This window comes from Microcaecilia unicolor, chromosome 3 (genome assembly GCF_901765095.1).
Source record: "Microcaecilia unicolor chromosome 3, aMicUni1.1, whole genome shotgun sequence".
In the NCBI taxonomy this organism is placed as follows: Eukaryota; Metazoa; Chordata; class Amphibia; order Gymnophiona; family Siphonopidae; genus Microcaecilia; species Microcaecilia unicolor.
In genome coordinates, this window is record NC_044033.1 from 254,416,546 (window position 1) to 254,434,522 (window position 17,977).

General features: G+C 47.6%; 1 long non-coding RNA gene across 2 annotated transcripts; it reads right to left on the minus strand.

Moving 5' to 3' along the window:
* Positions 1 to 452: 452 nt before the first annotated feature.
* Positions 453 to 6,933, minus strand: LOC115465022. 2 transcript variants are annotated; one of them, XR_003941304.1, is made up of 5 exons: positions 6,628 to 6,933; positions 6,140 to 6,397; positions 5,565 to 5,887; positions 1,943 to 2,069; positions 453 to 1,231 (listed from the first exon to the last, which is right to left on the minus strand). It is a non-coding gene; the product is annotated as an uncharacterized LOC115465022 (long non-coding RNA). The 2 variants fall into 2 exon arrangements; XR_003941303.1 differs by lacking the exon at positions 6,628 to 6,933 and having other exon boundaries at positions 6,140 to 6,610.
* Between the last annotated feature and the right edge of the window lie 11,044 nt (positions 6,934 to 17,977).

Sequence of the window (17,977 nt, forward strand, 5' to 3'; positions counted from 1 at the left end):
ATAGGGGGCATGTGATGAAGCTACAATGTAGTAAATTTAAAACGAATCAGAGAAAAATTTTCTTCACACATTGCTTAATTAAACTCTGGAATTCGTTGCCAGAGAATGTGTAAAGGCGTTTAGCTTAGCGGAGTTTAAAAAAAAGGTTTGGATGGCTTCCTAAAGGAAAAGTCCATAGACCATTTTTAAAATTACTTGGGGAAAATCCACTGCTTATTTCTGGGATAAGCAGCATAAAATGTACTGTTTTAGGATCTTGCCAGGTTCTTGTAACCTGGATTGGCCACTGTTGGAAACAGGATACTGGGCTTGATGGCTTTCAGTCTATCCCAGTATGGCAATACTTATGTACTCTCATAATGGATAGTTCCTGCTCCTTAGGTCTTACGATGGTGTCAAACTAACCAGACAGGAAATCATGAAAACCAAATAGGAAAGAGAGTGGTTCAGCAGAGGGTTTGATGGTTCTTTATTTATGAATTACTTACATTATTAATGGCCCGGTGAAAATAAAGCTGCTCTGGGCCATGTACATTTTAAACAATCAATACAATTCAAGCAGTGTAAAAGCAACATTCAAGGACAGACACCAGTGAAATAAAACAAACACACAGCCACAACCCTTAAACATATAACATACACTCAGAATATAAACATAACTAAAAATACCCATGAAATGACCTAAAACCTGCTAAAACCAAGTGCCAACTCTGCCCCCAGAATCCTCCCCAAATAGTTCAAACCCTATATGTTTTGCTACACTTGGAGTTTTGTTTTTCCTGGTTTGAGTGTCTGGTTTCTCCAGACCTGGGCCTGTCTCTTTGGTCACTGTGAGTGACTCTCCAGTCTCTCATGATTGGTACCTACAGTAACACTCTCTCTGGCCGCTTTTTGGACAGTCTTGTGTGCAGACAGAGTGATGGGACAAATTTATTTTGACATTGTTCCTGATGCATCTGGCACTCTGTTTGGTCAGAAGCAATGTCTTTGTGGTATCATAGTGGCTTTTGGTGTCTTCTATCACCTCTGGCCCAGCTGTTTCTGTGCTTCCATTGACTGCAGGTGTGCGGAGGACCTGCCTCTCTGACAGGTGAGATGTCATCAGTAACAGGCAGAAGGGTCTCGCTGTACTGTAGGGGTCTCTCAGTGGGCCTGGAGTTCAGCAACTGGAAGTTATAAGTGCAGGGTCTGGTCGCTGGTTGGCTTCGGTGGCTGTGGGCATTAGTGACACCTGCGAGAGAATCAGAACAACCTTTGTTAAGGAGTCTCTTTAATTTTGCCCTCCCAACAGACAGACCGTGACTGACCCACCTCCCCTCTCAGAGGCCCTGCGCTGCTCTGATTTCCTTCATTTTTGGGCACTGTCAGGGTAGATATACTAATGATTTTCTGCTATATCAAATAAAGTTGATCATGATGTGATGATGGTAGGGTGGCAGCAGTGATGACACTGGCAAGGGGGTTAGGGAAGGAGAGAGGGGCTGATTTAACCCTAACTCCATTCCTGCAGGAGAAGGTTGAGAATGGCTGCTGTATATGAAGCAGCATCTGCAAGTAGCAAGTTAGAACTGAGAGACTTGGAGAAGGAATCCCTGAGTTGAGATCAGGGTCTGTTAATAAACCAAATGTTTCTGAGTGTGAACCAGTGCCCCTATGACCAGCCCTGACCAGTCTGCAGTGGGAGAGGGCCATCCATCCTCACGCCATAAAGGCAGCCACAGACCAGCAGGGGAAGAAGTCAGAGTGACACCCAATACCAGCAAGTTCCCTGGAATAGGGGAGGTGACACCAGCCTGTACTATCAAGTTGGGGGGGGAGGGAAGTTGCTGGAAGATGAGGTTCATATGATGAAAAAACCCTGAAAGCCCCCAATACTATTCAGAACCAGCTGGATTAAAATATGACCCTATCACACACCTGCAATGCTACCTGGTGCTCTCACCTCAATCTGCCGCTTCTTGTTCCAGCCATAAAAAGCTTCAGTGATGAGAAGCAGGAGGAGAATCAGGACCAGCACTGCCAGTGCAATACGCACTTGTTCCCCTGTGTAAAGTCTGTCTCTGGAACTGCTGAGGTGAGCACAGATGATAGAGAAAGAACTAACGTTTGATAAAGGGGGGAAGTAAAACAGCAGTTAAACAGGAAGATAAATGAACTCACCCCCCCCATCAATAAATAAAAGAAAACAATTTAGAAGACTTCCTGACCACACCCACATCCACCATAAACAGAGAGACCAATGTAAGAGACATCCTGACTAACATCGACCATCAACAAGAAAGACCAATGAAATGGGCATCCTACCCCATTCACAGCCACCCATCAACAAGTGAGACCAGTGAGACACCCTGACCCCCCACTCACACCCATCATCGACATGAGAGACCATTATAAGAGACACCTGACTCCATTCACACACATATCAGAGAGACCAATGTAAGAACATCTTGTCCCCACTCATACCCAGTGTCATGACCAATGCAAGAGACACCTTGACCCCACTCATACCATGTCATGAAGGCAGACCAATGTAAGAGACACCCTGACCCCACCCACACTCACCATCATGAGAGGCCAGTGGAAGAGACACTGATCCTCACCCCCATCAACAAAAAAGACCATGAAAGGACACCCTGACCCCACTTAGACCCACTGTCAACAAGAGAGAGTAGTGTCTCAACCTGACCCCACTCACACCCATTATCGACAAGAGAGACCATTATAAGAAACACCCTGACCCCACTGAAACCTAATATGAACAAGACAGACCAACGTGAGACACCCTGACCCCACTCACACCCACCATCAACAAGAGAGGCCAATGAAAGAGACACCCTGACCCCACTCACCCACTATAAAGAGAGGCCAATGGAAGAGACACTCTGACCAACACCCACCATCACAGAAAGACCAATGAAAAGGGACATCCTGACCCCACTCAGTACTACATTAGGATCAGCTGTGTGTGAGTGTAGGAATTGTAGCCTTACTTCAGCCCTGAGGTTGCTGCTGAAGACGTGCCTTACACCTGGCTTACATCCTTCTCCTGGGACAGCTAGCCAACTGGGATTTCAGGGTTACCACAATGAATATGCATGATATTTAATGGAGACTGCATCAAATCTCTCTCATTGCTCATACTTTATGGCAGTGGCGTAGCCAGACAGGCCAATTTTGGATGGGCCTGAGCCCAAAGTGGGTGGGCACAATATTTTCTCTGCCCTGCCCTACCGCAAAATATAAATACATTAGCTAATAAGGATCCTCAAACTCTGTCAGCTGAAGACTCTCTCTGAAGGTAGCCAGAACTCCCTTTTACCAAACTTGACAGGCAGTAGCAACATCCGTAAGCCACTGATGCCAGCACCCTATGCTGTCACTGACTGCAGAGCTTGGTAGAAGGAAGTTATGGCCGTCTTTGGAGGAAGTCCTCAGCTGGGGAGGCTTGGGATCCCTACCAGCTATACAGCAAGGGTCAGAACTGGTGTTAGACATGCTAGGGCCCCCTCCCTGATCCCCTCTCCTCCCTGCCTTCCCTCCAATTTTCCAACCTGCCATTACTGTCACACCAACAGACCCTCACCAAATACAGAACATGGGATCGCGTATCAGAAATAAAAATATTTAGACAAAAATTGAACTCGGAACCCCAAAAAAGTTAAACTTAGCATGTACTTCAACACTGGAGAAATAAAAACAGAAATGTATTTCCTTTCTCCTGAACATGATACAAACACATTTGCTATGTAGATTTCCCAAAGCCAACATATTCCATTTAAAACATTCAAAATACATTGTTTTCTACCTTTGTGGTCTGGACATTGTATTTTTCCATCATGTTGGTTGCAGTTTCTTTTCTGCTTTCCTGTCTGTCGTCTTCTAATTCTCTTTCAAGCGGCTGCTGTCCATTTGTCTTCTTTTACCTTCACTACACATGCTTCTGACATATTGACTTCTTATTTTAGCTCTTTCCTCTCTTTTTTCTTCTTTCTGCCTTGCTGTCAACTCAAATTTCACCCTCTCACTGTTCTCCTCCTTTTTAGTTTACAGCTACCTATCAGATTTTCATCTTTTTCTCTCACCTACTAGCTTTTCCATTTCCCCATCTCACTCCTTCCTCAGCCCTCCATTCCCTTTCATTACCATATTTCTCTCCTCTGCATCACTATCTTTTTATTTATTTCCTTGCCACCCTCTTCCTCTCCTTCCTGGCCTCTCCCACATGGTTCCACCATCTTCCTTCCCTCCACCCTTGTAGCCCAGCATCTGCTCCCTCTTTCTCCCCACCCCACTCTTGTAGCCTTACATCTCTCTTCCCTCCTGCCCTCTCCCCCATGTTCCAACATTTCTCCCTCTCTCTTCCCTCCCTCCCACTGTCCGGCATCTCTCCATCCCCCTTCTGCTCCTGAATCCAACATCTCCTCCTTTCTTTCCCTCTCCACCTCCTGTGTTTTTCTCTCCCTCTCATTCACACCCCAGGTCCAATATAGCTCCCTCTCTCCCACGTTCTACCATTTCTCCCTCTCTTGTGCCATGGGTCCAACACTTCTCTTCCCCCCTCCCCCCATGCAGCATTTTCCTCTCTTCCTCCCTTCCACTGCTGTGCCATGTTCAACATTTCTGCCTCTCCGCCTCCTTGTGCCCCATCCAATATCTCTCGCTTCCCCCTACAAATCTCTTCCTGCCCTTCACCATCATGTCCAATTTTCACCATCTATCTTCTCCCCCTCACCACCCCCTGTCCAACATTTACCATCTCTCCCTCCCCACTACCCCCCTATGTCCAACATTTCTCCTTCTCTTGTCCCTCTCCCCTCCCCATGCAAGATTTTAACTTTCTTACCCCTCTCTACCCTATGTCCCACAATTCTCTCTCTCTTGCCCCTCTCCACCTCATGCCCCCCCCCATGCAGCATCTGTCCTTATGGAGACCTCCCCCCAACTCTCCCACTCTTCAATGGGGCACCACCCTTAAAAGGCTGAGCTCCGATCCTGCATCTCCCTCCCTCTGTCCCACTGCAGCGCTTCCCAGACGCTGCCTACCTACCACCACCATGATCCAGCATGTACCTCCCTTTTCAGCAGCAGCGGTAGTGATTCAGGTAGCGATTCATGCTGCTGCTGCTTCGTGCTAACCCGGAAGCGTCTCCTCTGCCGAGCGCCCGCGTCCTGCCCCAGCAGAAACAGGAAGTTGTAATAATGGGGGCGGGACGCTGTATAGGAGACGCTTCCGGGTTAGCACGAAGCAGCAGCAGCATGAATCGCTACCACTGGTCCACGCTGCTGCTGAAACGGGAGGATCGTGGCGGTGGTAGGTAGGTAGCATCTGGGAAGCGCTGCAGTGGGACACAGGGAGGCAGATGCAGGATCGGGGGAGCGCAGCCTGCTCCCTCTGCTGCCGTTCCAACGAAGGTGCTCTGCTGGGTGGGCCTGAACCCAAACCCCGTGGCTATGCCCCTGCTTTATGGTATTCCTGAAGACAAGCTGTGCTCCCAGGAGAGGGTTGAGAAGCAGTGATGTGACCAGCTATTCCTGACATTGTGCCCCTCATATGGACCACCTACCTGATGGAGATTTCTCTGCCAGATCATTCTGGGACTGTCCATCAGTGATGACTGCTGGGTCACTATACAGGGACTCTTGCCAGTCTCCTGTGATGTGATAGGAACGCCTGTACACCCCCTCAGCACCAGCGTTGTCTCTGGGAAGGATGACAGTCACTTTTTCAGTGCCAGCTCCATCTTTCCAGGCTGTGATGTTCTTGGGATCCTGTCCCCAGTAGAAAGTAAATTGTTTGTTTTCCTGTATCATAGTCTCTGAGCAGTTAACTCTGTAACTTCCTTTTTTCCAGGGTCTTTTTCCACGAAGATTGAGGGCTTGGGCAGATCTGAAAGAATATCAGTATGAGTGAATGCAACCTGAATAAATTAAAATGTACATGAATCAGAGTAAAACAAATCTCAATATAGAAACTACTTCTGTAGAAGACCAGAATCACTTTGCTAGAGCTGCAGGTGATTGTATCCACCAGAAACTTTCAGCCCTGCAGATTGCTAAAAGCAGGTTCAAGCTCTGATTCGTTAACTTTCCCAGTTTGCCTGTTGTGTCAGTCCCGGGACAAGCAGAGGACGGAACTCACCTCTCACAGTCACTGGATCGCTGTCTGCAGAGAAGTAATCACTGAGCCCAAAGTAATGACATGTGTACCAGCCTTCATTCCAGACAGTGACAGAGAGAGGCTGCTGGGACTCAGGTGACAGCTCTTCATACTGAAGTCCATATCTCTCTAAACTAAACCATGCTATGCTGTACCCACTGTACCAGTCAGGTGCTGAACACTTGATCCTGTATCTTCCTGGCTCCTCAGGATCTCTGTCCACAGAGATGGAGGGTTTATCTGCAAAGGAAACAACCCGAAATATAAAACTTCTCCCACAGATCTGTACAATTTTCAGCTGGAGTTTATTTATTAGGAGAAGAGGAGCAGCCAGAGATAAGAGACCCTCTTACAATATAAGATATCCCCATTCCTCTCACTGCCAGAAACTGAGGAAAAAGCACTTTATGTAAAAACTGAGGAAAAAAAAACACTTTTTTCAATGTTTACTATCGATGGAAGATACTCACCGTATCGTGCTTCGATCCATCTCAAGAGGAGACAGTCTGAGAATAAAAGAGACCGTGTGGTTACAGAGACTCCCAGTTACATTCAGGAGGCAGGTGACTGCAGTTTCTTCTCCCCTCTGGTGCAGTGCACAGATCCACCAGCAATGGGCAGTGTATTAACATTTCTACTTGTATTCTAGGGAACAGCCACAGGATGGCGCCATTAAGCACTTCCACTCTTTAATGCTGTGAGCCCTAAGGTAATGGCGCCTTCCTGTGGCCAATGTCTGGAATTCTGAAGGAGATCTATTTGCATACAATGGAAGCAGGACATGTAAATCAACTTCATACATATTCATTGTGGAAATCTTGAAAACCCGACTGGCTTATGGCCCTCAAGGACCATGGTTGTCCACCCCTGCTCTAAACTGTGGGGCCCAGAGCAATATCCCAGCCTCAGCTCTGACCGTCACTGACATGCCTTGTGACCGTCAGCAAAGTGACCTTTTCTTTTGATGCCTCAGGTATCCACACAGATTTTATGTTGTTTAGGGTAGGAACATATTTCACCTGAATTCTAATAGCTCTGTAAGTTCCTTAAGCATCACTTAGGAAGGTGGACTAAAAAGCCAATTATGAATAATAATAATAAAGGTCTTACCTGTATTCTAGGGAATAGCCACAGGATGGCGCCACTAAGCAATTCCACTCTTAAATGCTTTGAGCCCTAAGGTAATGGCGCCCTCCTGTGGCCAATGTCTGGAATTCTGCATCAGGTCTTCACAATTTAATGTCAAAGCAATGAATGAATGAATGCAACTGCAAAATGAATGATCATAGCTTCCCTTCCCAACCCCTTCTCCCATTAACTCTGGGAATCCCGTGATTCACTATGTCTGTTAAATAAGTGGGAGATCCCTTGATCTCCTTCATTTCTACGAGAAAAGGCTCCCGCAGTCTTTAAATACTAAGATCCATAAGCAGCTCACTGTCAATATCAAACTCCTAGAGTATCCCAACCCTCCAGTGAGGACCTGGGTTAATCAATCAGGCTGATACTGTGAGAGTCTGACAGAGCTGAAGAAGAGGAAAATCCTAAAGAAATAACTTTTAAAAACAGAAATGACTGGGATCAGAGAGGACATGAGCAGGATGAGGGAGGAGATGGCAGTGGAAACAGACAGAAAAGGGAGAGGCCAGGTTATTCACTTCAGAGTCACTCATCCATCCAGGAACAGCAGCCAGACAGATGAAAATATCCAGAGTACACAGGGGAAGAAGTGAAGGAAGAGAGGTTCAGGCTGTTCACAGATGAGGAGGAAATACAGGGAACTCATAGGCGAAGAGAGAGGTGCAGAGTACAAGAAGTTGTAGAGAAGGGAGGGATACAGAGTACTCACAAGTGAGGAGGAGGCAGGGTACTGTAGATTCCCCATGGGTGAGGTTTTAAAAGCGGATGGTAAAAGGATTCAATCACGGTGTAAGGTTCCTCGCTAAACACTCACCACATAGGGAATTTACAGGAAAATTGAGGAAATTCAATGCCAGATATACTAAATAAGGTGCAATTGAAGATGTTGAATGAATTTCCCCTGATGATGGTTCAAGTGTAAAGTGATAACAATATTGCACACTATTTTATATTACAATGATTTATTGCACAAGATGTCAATGAGTATTAGCAATAAATAATTAAAAAAAACAGCTGTATTAAAGTTGATATTTAAACATGCAACTGTGTAAAATGCAAATGGTAAGTACAATCAGTTTGACATTACATTACAAGAACAAGCACATATAATCTGCAACAATTTCCTGTTTTAAATCCTAGACATGTATACATCTACTTAGCAACTTTCATCTAACTCGGGTTTTCACTAGAACCAATCAGATAAGTATTTATACTTATTATCTTTACTGTTACTCAAAATCTACTCTAAATGTGTATTTCCAACAAAGAAATTGATTCTTTGTACTAATTATTCTCTTTCAGATATATCAACACTCTTCACCTAGGACTGAAACTGAACCCCAGCATTAACCTTCAGGTAAGTATTTTAGGGGTAAATTTTAAAAGTTCCTGGAATGCTGTAGACAGTGACACTGGGTACTTAGCTGCTGGCGTTGACCTTTCTTGAATATGGAACCTTTGGTCTTTCTTGACGGTGGTGCACGTGTTGTTCAGGCGTTGTTCCTTAGCAGCATGGTATCTGTACTTTAATTAACTGAACAAAAATTGAAACCTTACCTCCCTATTCATTAAGAATCTGATAAGGGTTTTTATTTCCAAAACTTTGGTCAAACTATCTAGTTTAAATCAATAAATAATTATTTTTCCCTAATATAGACCTATCTGTAAACTTGTCCCTATCTAGAGAGGAACACTCTTCAGCGAGGTTGGTGCACACACAATAACCATTCACCCTTTTTCACTGCACTAACAAAATAATTTAGTAAAGGAGTTCATTTCCATTCTTTCATTATTTACTTTATCACTCTGACTCTCCTCTGCCTCTTCACTACTCACAGGTGTTACCAATCCCAATGGATTGTATGGCAGTGAACTTATTTAACCTGAGAAAGCTTTGGTATAACAATCTCTCTCACCCAATCAAACACCTTGTCCCTCAAAAGAAGCTTTACTGTGATACCAATATTTAAAATGGGATAAAAAAACTTATCAATTCAGACACCCTCTCACTGTCTGATACTTCAAAACTTCAATGTCCCTTCACAGGTCAAAAACTCTATTTTCCATCAGTCAGCTTTCTCTCTCAGCCTCTCTTGTGTCTCTCTCTATCAAACAATTTTATTAAACTTTTCCTCTTTATACAAATCACTTTTCCTCTTTATACAAATCAATTCTATTCTCTCACACAGGCAGAACCTCTCAAGTACGTCCTGTCTCACTCAAATCTTCAGCTCCTCTGCCACTGACAGCAAGCCGTTGCCGCTCAGCTGTTCTCCCAGTGATGTCACTTTAGAACCCTCTCCCTAGCTCTAACCCTCAGCACACACACCCAGGTAAAACCCCTTTTAAAGGGACACACTCTATTTTTTTTATTTTTTTCCAACCCTTTACAGTACTCAGGGTGGAGGGGGGAGAGAGGGGGTGCAGGGTACTCACAGGTGAGGGGGAGAGAGGGGTGCAGGGTACTCAAGGGTGAGGGGGAGAGAGGGTGCAGGGTAAAGGGTGAGGGGGGAGAGAGGGGGTGCAGGGTACAGGTGAGGGGAGAGAGGGTGCAGGGTAAAGGGTGAGGGGGGAGAGAGGGGGTGCAGGGTACAGGTGAGGGGGGAGAGAGGGGTGCAGGGTACTCAAGGGTAAGGGGAAGAGAGGGTGCAGGGTAAAGGGTGAGGGGTGTGCAGGGTACAGGTGAGGGGGAGAGAGGGGTTGCAGGGTACTCAAGGGTGAGGGGGAGAGAGGGGTGCAGGGTATTCAGGTGAGAGATGGAGGGTACTCACAGATGAGGAGGAGGAGGAGTGGGAGATTTGCAGATGACTTCATGCTCCTGGTACCAGGGAGTGTGTGGGGTGGGGTGGGGGGTTGGGCACAGTTTAGGATTGGTCTCAGTCTCTTCTCCTTTCTGAGACCAGGTTTGCGGAACTGATAGTGGCAGTGAAGTGATTCTGAGATATGGAAATCACCACTTCTGCCTTCCTCCAGGCTCCTGATTCTTAGTATTATCTGATCAGAGATGAGACTTATGAATAGATTGGTAGAGCTTATTAGTAAAATAATTTTTGTCCAACCCACCATTACCTGCCTCCAGTGCATTGTTTCTAGCAAAAAAGGTGCCAAGTACTCAAATGCTAGGCCACCCTTCAGGGGTGTGGGGATCGTTGAGGGGACTCACCCCACAATAGCCATGTCCCCTGCAACCAGTCACAGAATCTTGACAAGGCAGAATTGGTGTGTAGAGCCTGAGCTTTTTCATTAAAGCTTGGGGTCCATGGGTCCATTTTAGCAGACAGTACCCCCAAGTACCCCCTCAAAAAAAAGCCCTGCCTGCCTCTCTATTAAGAACTACCAAAAAGAATCAACGATTGGAACATACGCTGGAGGAAATGTCTCTAGTAAGACCAAACTCATGCCCACCTCTGGAGGTGCACATTGTCTTTAACCTTTTCCCCCACCCTCTCCCCACTTCAAAGGTGAGTTTTACTATGTTTTTTAATTCTTTTGTACCCCTGTTATTTGACTTGTATAAGAACATAAGAATATCCAGATCTAGCCCAGTATCCTGCTTCCACAGTAGCCGATCCAGTACGTTTTATATTCCTAAGCTTTGGCCCCTCTGTGTTCACATATCTGGCAGTTTCCTCGCTGCCAGCATCACTTTATTTACTAGCCGTTAAGCCCGTAAAAACGGGCGAGTATTGCAGCCCTCCTCTCTCCCCTGGCCTCACCCCATCCACCGATCCTCCCCCCCATATCCAGCAACCCTCCTCTTTCCCTTGGCCTCCCCCCTCCCCCCATGTCCAGCAACCCTCCTCTCTGCCCTGCTCTCACCCCAAGTCCAGCAACCATTGCCCTCTCCCCCCTGCCCTCTACCCCCCTGTCCAGCTACCCTCGTCGGCCCCCGGCACTCCCTCCCCCTCCGTGCCGGGCCCCTGTATTGCAGCGCTTCTACACGGAGGTGAGAGGCGCTGTCAGGTCAGTGCAGAGGGCCTGATACGGAGGGGGGCGGGAGCGGCGGCGGGGATGGGGGGGAGGTGGAGGTTGATTCGCGCGATGTTCGTTACTTTCCAGGTGGCAGCGGCGGCAGCGGTGGCCGACAGTCCGACTTCCGTTTCCCCTCTCTGTTCCGCCTCTGACGTCATGACGTCTTGATGCAAGGGCGGGACAGAGAGGGAAGTCTGTACTGTGCATTTGCAGGTGAGTTGGTCACTTGCCGTTTATATGTTTGACTAGTAAAAAAAGCCCGTTTCTCATTGAAATGAAACGGGCGCTAGCAAGATAATCACCTTCTGCCATTAATGTTTTAAGGGAAGTTTCTCAGCATCCCCCCCTCCCATTCCAGGGTCCCCCTCCCTCCCAATTCCTGTGTCCCCCCTCCCTCCCTCCCAGTTCCAGGGTCCCCCCTCCCTTCTTCCCAGTTCCAGGGTCGTCGTCCCTCCCTCTGAGTTCCATGTTCGTCATCCCTCCCCCCCTTCCAGTTCCAGGCCCCCTCCCTCCGAATTTTAAAAGTCATCCTGACTTACCTCGTCGGGTTACGGTGGCCAGCAGCAGCGCTAAAAAGCGTGCAGGCTCGTCACTTACTTCAGTTTTCCCTTCTCTGTCTCTCAGCTCTGGTCCCCGCCCTCATTTCCTGTTCTGCAAGGGTAGGACCAGAGCTGAGTGACAGAGAAGGGAAAACTGAAGTAAGTGCTGAGCCTGCACGCTTTTACTACCGCGCGAGGTAAGTCCAGGATGACTTTTAAAAATTCGGAGGGAGGGCGCCTGGAACTCGAAGGGAGGGAGGGAGGGACAACGACCCTGGAACTGGGAGGGTAGGGAGGGGGACGCTGGAACTGGGAGGGAGGGGGGATGGACGATGACCCTGGAACTCGGAGGGAGGGAACGAACTTCCAGTGGGTGAATATTATATGCAGCCTTTCCTTCCCTCCAAGGGCGGGGCATTGAGAGCGAGTGCGAGGCCTGTGGTTGCTCCCTTCTCCTTCTGACGTCATGTATCTTTCCCTGGCAACTATACAGAGTTCCCTCGAGGGCGGGGCGATTACGAACCCTACGAACACTACACGGCTTCACTGTCACGGAGTCAGCTTCAGAACGTTGGAGTTGTGAATTATTATATTAGAAGATTTGTTTATAGAATTTGATAGTGGATGAGTGGCCTAGTGGTTAGAGTGGTGGACTTGGTCCTGGCAAACTGGGTTCGATTCCCACTGCAGGCACAGGCAGCTCCTTGTGACTCTGGGCAAGTCACTTAACCCTCCATCGCCCCAGGTACAAATAAGTACCTAAGCCACATTGAACCTGCCATGAGTAGGAAAGCACGGGGTACAAAAAAAAAAATACAGACCACTTATGAGTTCAGAAAGAGAAAATGTCCAAGATGTGACTCCATCCAAAGGTATAAGGAGGGGAAATCTACCATCCTGCTGGTCTTATTCCTAATTCCCCCTGCTGCTCTGTGGTTCCCGCTCATATCTGCCTCAGTTTACTGGTTAAAAATTCACTGCCTCCTACTCTCAGTTACTGCAGGATGGTGTCCTGTCCTGACCAGACCAATTTGATGGCCACAGACACAGCACCATCTAATTTTTAACAAGGGGACAGTGTGTGACCCTTCCTCTGTCTCCTGCTCTGTATAACAGTGAGGAAGTGCCATCATCCCATCTCTCTGTAGTGCAGAGGGTAGAAAGAGTACCAACCTCAGCTGGTTTTCAGCTCTTTCTCCACTCTGGAATTGTCCCTTTTCTGGCAGGGAGTGTCCCTGAAGGATATAAATCAGTCTATCTCAGTCCTTTTTCTAGCGTTGAGAGTAGAGGAGTAGCTTAATGGTTAGTAGAAGTGACGTGGAGGGGCATAATCGAACGTCACCGGCGAAATTGGTCGCTGGCAATCTATTTTGGCAGCGGCGCAACAGCTGGCCGGAACCGTATTTTCGAAAAGATAGCCAGCTATCTTTTTTTCGATAATACGGTTTAGCCCAGCCAAAATGCCAGAGTTTGCTGGGTTGAGTTCGCCGGTTTTAGTTTTCAGCGATAATGGAAAAAACTGCTGGCCATCTCAAACCTGGCGAAATCCAAGGCATTTGGTCATGGGACGAGCCAGCATTTGTAGTGCACTGGTCTCCCTGACATGCCAGGACACCAACCGGGCACCCTAGGGGGCACTTCTAAAAATGTTCAAAAAATACACAAATAGCTCCCAGGTGCATAGCTCCCTTCCCTTGGGTGCTGAGCCCCCCCAAACCCACTCCCCACAACTCTACACCATTACCATAGCCCTTATGGGTGAAGGGGGCACCTACATGTGGGTACAGTGGGCTTTGGGGGGGTTTGGAGGGCTCAACACTTAGCACCATAAGTGTAACAGGTAGGAGGGGGGGATGGACCTGGGTGTGCCTAACTGAAGTGCACTGCACCCATTAAAAACTGCTCCAGGGACTTGCATGCTGCTGTCAGGGAGCTGAGTATGACATTTGAGGCTGGCATACAGGCTGGTAAAAAAAGGTTTTTATTTGTATTTTTTTTAGTGTGGGAGGGGGTTGGTGACCACTGGGGGCTATGGGGAGGTCATCCCCCATTCCCTCCGGTGGTCATATGGTCAGTTGGGGCACCTTTTTGAAGCTTGGTCGTGAAAATAAAAGGACCAAGTAAACCTGGCGAAATACTGATGAACGCTGCTTTTTTTTCCATTATCCGTGAAAGCCGGCCATCTGTTAGCCATGCCCATGCCCGCCCATGTCCCTCCTTCGCTACGCCGCCGATATGCCCCCTTGAACTTTCACTGGTGCGGCAACGGGAAAGTAGCGATGGTGTCAAATATGCCGCTTTCGATCATACCGTTGCTTTTGAGGGATCGCTGGAGATCTCCCGATTTATGTCGGAAGATCGCCGGCGATCACTTTAGAAAATAAGCCTGATAGTAACATAGTAAATGACAGCAGATAAAGACCTGTATGGTTCATCCAGTCTGCCCAACAAGATAAACTAATTTTACATGAGTGGGTTAAGAATCATGGAAATTAGGGTTCAAATCCCAGCATTGCTCTTTGTGATGGTGGGACAAACATTTAGCCCTATATTATTTTAGTTACTGACTTAGAGTGTAAGCTGTCCTATACCTGAATGTAACCCACCTTGAGCTAAATCCAATTCCATTTCCCCTGTAGCTGATCCAGCCTCTGTTTCCCCCCTCATTAGATGCACAGAGTTGTAGCTCTGAGCTTCCCAATCCTGTTCTTACAGCCAGCTCGGTTTTCAGAATATCCATAATGAATATGCACAAGATACACTTACATCTGTCTGGTTTCCAATGCATCTCTTTGCACATTCATTGTGGATATCCTGAAAACCCAACGGTCTCTAAATAGGGACAAACTACAAGTCCCAGGCTGCAGTGGGAGAAAACTAGGTTAACTGAATTGCCATCAGGTGAAGTGGTCATCTTCCTTTCCTCCAGTCCAGACGGCCACCTTCCAGCTATTCTCATTTTATCTTTGTTGCATCAAACCTGGAGAAGAGTGAGTTTCTACCTTCCAGTGTTTATAAATCTTCAATAGAAATGTTTATTTTTCCGCTAATTAGGGACTTCCATTGGTACAAAAAATGGTGTTTATTGCTGTTTTCATGCCATAGCTACTACTGTTTGGGGTCCCTTTCCAGCAAAATCAAATGTATATTGTTTATTTCACTTATGAGTGGTTGCACTCAAAAGCACATAAACAGAGTGTGTGGGGTGGGGTCCAAGGCAGACAAGGAGAGGGGTGAAAGAGTACCAGGGGAACTTAAACACCAGTTTTAATGTTTTTGTATTGGGAGTGCTTTACTGGTGGTGTTTACAATGTTTTTAGGGCTTCTAAAAACATTGTAAACATTTCGTTTTTTTAATAGTTAAAGTTAATGCTGGAATGAATCCTTCATGTGCTGTATTGCAGAAAGCCACCAGGTGGCAGCATGGAATACAAGTATTGATGTATGGAGCAATGCTGCCACCATGTGGTTCTATTTAGGAAATACAAATAATAGTATTGTTGCAGGGAGCAATGCTACCACCATGTGGTTATATTTAGGAAATACAGATAGTAGAAATATTGTATGGAGCAATTCTATATTTAAGAAATACAAGTAAAGTCCCTTTCCCTATATTCAGCTATGCAGAAATTTTCTGAGAACGTTTTAATTGCAGAGACAGGTGAGGCTGCAGGGTCGGTATAACCACTAGACAAGACCAGTAGAGATGTCAAGTTACCCAGTTCCAAGATGGAGATTATAGTAACATAGTAACATAGTAGATGATGGCAGAAAAAGACCTGCACGGTCCATCCAGTCTGCCCAACAAGATAAACTCATATGTGCTACGTTTTGTGTATACCTTACCTTGATTTGTATCTGCCATTGTCAGGGCACAGACCGTATAAGTCTGCCCAGCACTAGCCCCGCCTCCCAACCACCAGCCCCGCCTCCCCCCACCGGCTCTACTACTACTACTACTACTATTACTCAACATTTCCAAAGCGCTACCAGACTCACGCAGTGCCAAAAGCTGGGTGTGATCCCGATATACATAGGCAGCTATAGAAATGCTAAGTAGTAGTAGTAGTAGTAGCCTAACTGATTGAGCCAAATAACATCAACAATTGGACCCTAATATTCAATTATTGACCTAAATTGGCACCAATTGATACAGCATATCTGGGTTTAAAAAAAGTATGGACATGGGCGTAGTTTGGGGGGGGCGGGGGCATTGCCCCCCCTAAACGCAGGGCCGGCACAATGCTGCAGGCAGCTCTCAGATGGTCCCTCCTTCCCACCCTCAGCTCCCCAACCGACAGACCTCCTCTCCGTGCAGCGTATGTCTAGTAGCGCTATAGAAATAAATAGTAGTAGTAGTAGTTTCGCACGCTGGTTGATGAACATTGGGGAGGAATAGGTTTAGCATGCATTTGTATGCTATTTGTGCTAAGAGCCCTGTTTTCCATGCTAGTTGCATTCAGAGCCTGCGCGCGCATTGTTTCATGAGCTTGGGGGATCTGATCATGGGGCGGTAGCATGTGCTAGTATGGCACTAACAGCCTCTAGCACCTGCGTTTGCTTCTGATCATCGGCCCATTAGTAATTTAGTTATCCCTTATGCTCCAGCAAGTGGATGCTTGTGTAGAGCTGGTATGTCTGAATCTTGGCTGCGAGCATAGCAGCCTGATACGCCTGTCTCCCAAAAGAATCCAAGGTCCTAGACTCTCTGCCTGTGGGCGCCGAGGCATAGTCTCTAGTACTCTTGGCTCTTTTGAGAGCAGAATCCACCACCATGGAATCGTGAGTTAGTTGGGCCTTCACCATTACTGGCTCTGCATGGACTCTGTACTGGGACTCAGCTTTTTTGGTGACCACTGAATTAGAGAGAGGGAACGACCAGTTTCGCATAAGAACTTCCCTGAGTGTATTATGCAAAGGGGCTGTTGCAACCTCTGTAGATGGAGAAGGATAATCCAAGACCTTGAGCATCTCGGCCCTGGGCTCATCCACAACCTCCATAGGGAAGAGAATGTCCTTAGACATTTCACGAACAAAGGAGGAAAAAGAAAGACTCTCAGGTGAAGACATCCTTCTCTCAATAGGCGGAATAGGATCAGAGGGGACACCATAGGACTCTTCTTCAGAAAAGTATCTGGGATCTTCCTCCCACGAACGCTCATCCTCGGAATCGGACAAAAGCTCTCTAAGAGCAGCCCGAACCCGAGCCTGTCTTGACGTCAAGGAACAGCGACCTCGAGGGGGATGTCAAGAAGTCGACCCCTGCCTGGACTGCGGCAAAGCTTCCTCCGCCGATGTCGAAGGAGAGTCGACCAGGGTGGCAACCGACGCCGATGCCGCAAGCGGCACCGAGGTCGGAGACCTCACCACAGGCGAAGGACCAGATGCCGCTTCAATGGAGGGTGCAGGAGGCGCAAGCACCCCTGGCACCAAAGTAGATTGGCACAGCAATCACTCCAGAAGCTCTGGAAGAAGGGCCCTGATGCGCTCATCGAGAGCCTCCATCGGAAAAGGCTGTGGGGCCGGTGCAGAATCTGTGCAGGCTCGAGACCGACGCATCGGTACCTCTTGTATAGAGGGTGAGCGGTCCTCTCAGCGCCGACACTTCTCAGGTGCCAAATCCCTCGGCTCCCCGGAGCTCTCAGTACCACGCATGGAAGGAGATCGATGACGGTCATTCTTAGCCTTCGCTCGACGCCCATCATCGAGACTCCTCGGTACCGAAGAGGAGGACGTGGAATCCTCACGTCTTCTCGGGCCCAGGTCCAACGAAAGTTGGTCCTGGGGGGCCCCTTGAGACAGATGGTGACCCACTCAATGCCTCGCTGCTCCCAGCGTGATGTGGTTGTTCGGCAGCTATTACCTGTGCTCTCGATGTCAATGCCGCCGACCTCAGTACGGTTGTCGATGCCGACATCGAAAGACTGGACCGATCAGCAAAATGTTTTTCTCGCTGAGCCTCCCGAGACACTTGGGTCCGTTTTTTCATCAACGGACACAGCTTACAAGCAGCTGGCAGATGATTGGGCCCAAGGCCCTGGAGACACCACGCGTGAGGGTTGGTACCCGAGATGGTCCTGTTACACAGAGTGCAACGCTTGAAGCCGCTGGGTGTCTTCGATGACATGGAAGGAAAAACGGCGGCTGTGAAATTAAAGGCACAAAAAAG